Source organism: Sus scrofa, chromosome 9, assembly GCF_054392235.1.
Source record: "Sus scrofa isolate SSC_HxYL_T2T_F1_AM1 chromosome 9, Sscrofa_HxYL_maternal_Yorkshire_Landrace_v2.0, whole genome shotgun sequence".
NCBI lineage: Eukaryota > Metazoa > Chordata > Mammalia > Artiodactyla > Suidae > Sus > Sus scrofa.
This window is the reverse complement of record NC_139391.1, coordinates 91,395,107-91,401,106: the sequence shown is the minus strand read 5'-3', so window position 1 is coordinate 91,401,106 and position 6,000 is coordinate 91,395,107. Positions and strand designations below refer to the sequence as shown.

At 38.0% G+C, this 6,000-nt stretch overlaps 1 long non-coding RNA gene across 2 annotated transcripts in view; it reads left to right on the top strand.

The window, feature by feature from the left end:
- The first annotated feature begins 5,233 nt into the window (after nt 1-5,233).
- LOC110255481 (uncharacterized) overlaps nt 5,234-6,000 on the top strand; it is a 170,614-nt gene continuing 169,847 nt past the window's right edge. For both annotated transcript variants that reach the window (XR_014815918.1, XR_014815919.1), the window contains exon 1: nt 5,234-5,477. This is a non-coding gene — a long non-coding RNA (uncharacterized LOC110255481). The remainder of the gene's footprint in view (nt 5,478-6,000) is intronic.

The following is a 6,000-nucleotide window of genomic DNA, read 5'->3' as shown; positions in this document are numbered from 1 at the left end:
TAAGCTTGCTATTACATGGGATCTAGAGTTCTTAGCCAGCATTTCAAACAATTTAATATTTTGATGATGAATAACTATGCAGCTCCTTGACAGTTTAGAGTGTCAATACTATCTTATTGTTAGAAATATACAGATCAGTCTTGTAACTGGAGGTTCATAGACTCAGTTTTTCTAAAATAGGTGTGTGCCAAATATTGATGGCAAGTCAAATCTAGTCTGCTGGATTAGGAATTAAATTCTATTGAAACAGGGCTATGCCCATTCATTTAGCTGTTGTCTATGGTTGCTTTCATGTAACCATGATGGTAGAATTGAGCAGTTGCAAAAGAGGCAGTATTGCCTGCAAAGCCTAAATTATTGATTATGTGGCCTTTTAAGGAAAAAAATTGCTAACTTCTGCTCTAAAACAACATTAGTGTATTAGTCCTTAAACTATAAGCTAAAGAAAAAAGTGGGCTTAAAACAATCTTTGAAATTTGATATTTGGGGTGTTCCTGTCATGGCTCAGTGGTTAACGAATCTGACTAGGAACCATGAGGTTGCAGGTTCAATCCCTGGCCTCGCTCAGTGGCTTAAGGATCTGGCGTTGCCGTGAGCTGTGGTGTAGGTTGCAGACGTGGCTCAGATCCCGCGTTGCTGTAGCTGTGGTGTAGGCTGCCGGCTGTAGCTCCGACTGGACCCCTAGCCTGGGAACCTTCATATGCCATGGGTGTGGCCCTAGAAAAGACAAGAGAAATTTGATATTTGCATCCCATTTCTGCATGACTCATTCTTGCATTGGTTTTTAAAGTGCAAATTTTATAGATGCATTAATAGTTGGATCTTACGTTAGCCTCTCATAACTTGCTTCATATTCAAATTCAGTTCCTGTAACCAAGGCCAAGCATAGTTAAAAGAAATCCAAGAGCAGTGTTTCAAATTTTGCCACAGAATTCTCACTGTAAAAGGGTAAAGCAGCAGGGTGATTTCACCTGAAATCTGCTGAATCCTAGTAAAACATAGGTGAGAGAGCATAAACTTCTCTCAAGAAGTCAGGACAAAATTCACCAACAATCTGAAGGTAGAGTTTTGTGCATCCCTTGATCCATCACAGCTATCCCTACCCTTAGGGCCTTCGCATTCCAGTTTTGTGCCCAGACTTGGAGATGGCTTTAGCGAAGTTCAGAACGAGTAAGGAATAGTCACTTTAATTGTGGCCTAAGAAACGCATCAAGGGTGGTAGTGAGCAGAAGGAATTTCATCATTAAGCCTGCTATAACCCGTTTTTCTTGATTTTAAATGTAAGTGAACTTTCTATTAGTTACCATTCAGATTATTATATTTCTTTCTTTTTTTTTTTTCTTTTTTTGTTTTGCCATTTCTTGGGCTGCTCCCGTGGCATATGGAGGTTCCCAGGCTAGGGGTCCAATCGGAGCTGCAGCTGCCAGCCAACACCGGAGCCACCGCAACGCGGGATCCGAGCCACGTCTGCAACCTACACCACAGGTCATGGCAATGCCGGATCGTTCACCCACTGAGCAAGGGCAGGGATCGAACCTGCAACCTCATGGTTCCTGGTCGGATTTGTTAACCACTGCGCCATGACGGGAACTCCAGATTGTTATATTTCTAAATCTCACAGCTAAATGTTTCTCTAATCAATTCATATAGCTACCTGTAGGAAAATGGCCCATAATAAAACAGCCCTCTAAACCCAAATCATCCTAGTTACCTCTGTAGGTAGTTTTGGAAAATTAAAGAATTATTGATTCTGTTTAGATTTTTGAAAAGAAGTCAGTGTTTGTGTTGGTGCTTTGCACATTCAGAATTTGTAAGATTTTGACTTGCTAACAGACATCAAAATATTCTTCATGTGCCTTTTATAGGGGAGAATGCCAATTAAGACATAAAACCTCCTTTCTTAAAAACTGGGAACCAAGAAGTTCCTGCTCTTGCCTCACTGGTTAAAGATCTGCATTATCTCTGCAGAATCTCCTTGTTGTGGAGGCCAGGATTCAATCCCCTGACCAGATCCAGCATTGCCACAGCTATGGCATAGTTTGCAGCTGTGGCTTGGATTTGATCCTTGATCTGGGAACTTCCATGTGCCTTGGGTGTAGCCAGAAAAAAAGCAATAGGAACCAAAGCAGAAAATTCAGCTTTGTTTTTTTGGTTTTTTTCCCCCAGCCACACCTATGGCATATGGAAGCTTCCAGGCCAGGGATCAAATCTAAGCCACAGCTGTGACATGCCACAGCTGCGGCAATGCTGGATCTGGGCTGGGGATTGAACCATACCTCCACAGTGACTACAGTCAAATCCTTAACCTGCTGTACCACAGTGGAAGCTCAGAAAATTCAGTTTTGTAATGCATGGGTGTTTAGTATCTTGTAGCACTTATTGCAAGTGATTTTATATAAGTACATGCCCAACCACTGTAAATTCATAGGATTCTGTGGTATGTAGGGTTTTTATTTACATAATTCATGATTTTATTTTATCTTTTCAATTCCCGCCCCCCTTTTTTTTTTGTCTTTTTGCTATTTCTTTGGGCCGCTCCAGCGGCATATGGAGGTTCCCAGGCTAGGGGTCTCCTCAATGTCCCCTTTTTAAGACATCTTCTGTTTATAGTTTATAATTCTATTTTATGCACACTTGAAAGCTGTATATAATTTTGAAGAAAAGGTGAGAAAGTCTTGATTGAAGTGAAAATTGTTTTACAAATGTCTGTCTCAATTCAATGGGTTTTTGTTTATGAAGATAGAAAAGTGAAGAAAATCAAAACAAGGATATAAAGCAATTACTTTTCTCTTGGGAAGTTGTTTTAAATAACTTCACATGATAAGCCATTTGTGTTGCAAATTCTACTTCTCTAGGTTATAGGAAATGGAAATTACCATTTATGAGAAGTGATATTGAGCAGTCATTAGAAACCAAACACATGATAGATACTTTACGTACACTATCTTCTTCAATTGCCTCAAGAATATTATTATTATTCTGATACTGTAAATGGAGAAACTGAGGCTTACAGCAGTTAAATCATATCATAAAAACTGAGAAATTGGGTCCAATTTTCCAAAGTCTTTTAGGGAGGCTATAGTTCTAAATTGATGGCTATGGCTTAAGTTATTCCACCAGCATTCAGGAGACCTACTTTATGAAAAAATCACTACAATGTACACCTGACTTTCCTAGTGGGTGCTTCCTCTCCCAAACCAACAGCTTTATTATGGATATTGTAATTATTGTCTTTAAAAGCTTTGCATGTAAATGTATAACTGAGATAAATCTACGGTTTTTATAAACAATCTCTAACAACTTGTTAGTATTAAAACAAAGTTGTTTTCATAAGATGATTTGGGAATATTTCCTTCTTATGATATGGCATGATTTCAATGACATTTGCATTGCCTGTTTTAATTTTTTAAAGTATGAATGGGACTGAGTCATAAGACCAAGTGGTCCTGGGATCTTTTGTAATGAAGGAACTTTAAATGTTGTTAATACCTTCTTCGGTAATGGTAAATTCATAATTTCTACTTCTTCAGTCAAATTTTGTAATGTATTTTGGGGGGATATATATTGAAAATCACACAATATGACTTTTATTCCAAGACTTTTCATTATCAGAGAACCTGTCAATATAATTTATTATGATGAACAAAGGATAAAGATTCAAATGTCATAGAGTGGATACTTGTTGGCTATCCCACAATATGTGTCCTCCATACTGTCAAAGATGATAAAAATACAAATTTCAGCTGAGTACATGGTTTCTAGGAATACAGAATGTATTTCCAACTTCTGGTTTTTGGTTCTTTATATAAGGAACTTGGAAGTTGCTACTCCATTCTACAAGTAACAGACTGAAAAATGAACGTCTCTGCTTGGATCCATTAGAGAAAGGAGGACAAAGGGCAAAGCACTGCCCCCAGAATTGGAGGCAGCGAATACAGATAGGTAAACACATGATGCCTTGCTTACTGACTGCCAATCAGAAATGCCCACAGGAATCAGTGCTGGGGTAGGGAAGCCTGAACTATAATTGTTGAGTTGCTAGAGGCTCAGTGTGGACAACTCTGAGAGTTAAAATCTCCAGGTGGGCCCGTTCATAGGGGAGCCCCCACAATATTGTGAGATTTAGCTCTAGGAGCTGACCAGGTTCCTACAGTAAATATTGGAGAAAAATTTCTCATACTTCTGGAAGGGGGAGGGGAAAGGAACCATTTTAAAATAAACCAAGGGCAATATGTTCTTTAGAAGGCCTGATCTCAGGGGAAACTAGTTAACCAGAGCCTAGCTGGTCTGGCAAGGAGGAAGTACCTAACTTCAGCCCACTCTAGCCATCCTGTCTCACCTAAGGGGGAGAGAAAAAACAAACAAACTGGAAAACACTTAGGAAGTTCACAGTCCAGAGATACAGGCTCACTGAAAGACAGACCTAATCATAGGACCATAGAATACTCCCCCTCCCCACACACCACACCATCACATGACCGGAGGTCTATTGACAGCACTTCCTTTTATCCATCACATCATGTCTAGCTATCAAAGATAAAATGACAAGGCATGACAAAGGACAAAAAAAACACAATTACAGAAACAGAGCAAGCCTCAGAACCAGACGTGGTAGGGATGTTGGAATTATTAAGCTTAGAATTTAAAATAATTGTGATTAATATGCCAAAGGCTGTCATGGATAAAAAGACAGCAGTAATAACAGATGGACAATGTAAGCAGAGAGATGGAAATTCTGAGAAAGAACCAAATAGAAATGCTAGAGATTAAAAACACTGATGGAAATCAAGAATTCATTTGACAGGCTAATTGGTAGAATGGACACAGCTGAGGAAAGAATCTTTGAGTGAGAGGATATTTTAGTAGAAAAGCAAAGAGAACAAAGACTGAAAAACAGTATATCCCAAGGTCTGCAGGGCAACTATAAAAGGTGGAACATATTCGTAAAAGGAACACCAGAGGAGTAGAAAGAAAGGAAGAGAAGTAATATTTGAAACAATAGTGACTGAGAAATCCTCCAAATTAATGCCAGATACTGAACCTCAGATCCATGAAGCTCAGACAACATTAAACAAAATAAATGCCATAAATCTACACCTAGGCATATCTCTTCAAACATGAAGAAAAGCAAAGAGAAAGAAAAGTCCTGAAAGAAGTAGGAGAAAAAAATAACTGACCTATGAAGGAAAAAAGATAAGCATAAAGTCCAACTTCTCAGAAACTGTAAACAAAAGGACAGTGGAGAGAACTATTGAAAGTGTTGGGAGGAAAAAAATCCCACCAATCTAAAATTCTGTGATTATCCTTGAAAAGTGAAGGAGAAATACTTTCTCAGTCAAATAAAAATTGAGGAAATTTGCGGCCTACATTAAACGTGCCTTCCAAGAAACTGTAAGAAGATTTTTGGGGAGAAGAAAAATATGTCAGAAACTCATACTCACATAAAGTAAGAAAGAACATTGAAGGAATACACAAAGGTAATATAAAAGCTTTTATTTTTATTTTTCTTAACTGATCTAACTTGTAACACTTTGTTCAAAATAATAATATATTCAATTATGTAGGCTTATGTGTGTATCTTATGTATGTGTGTATAAGTCCATTAATATGGTTATATATGCCTATGTAAGTGAAACAAATGGTAGCAATGATACAGGGAACAGGTGAGAGGGATTAGGTTTATTTTTTTACTTGTAGGTACTCACACCACCCGCAAAGTGGTATAGTGCTATTTGAAAGTGGATATGGGTTAGCTGTAAATCTATATTACAAACTATAGGACCACTAAAAATTAAAGAAAAATATTATCTATAAGCTAAGCAAGGAGAGAAAAGTAGAATCCTATAAAATTCTCATTTAAAACCATATAAGGTGGGAAAAAAAGTGAAAGACTACCTTTCAGCCTCCCATGCTTTAGGGCAAGGCCATATGACTAATTTCTGATCAATGTAACACAAACAAAAGTAGTGTATTCATCTTTTAGCAAGGCTTTTCAAAGAA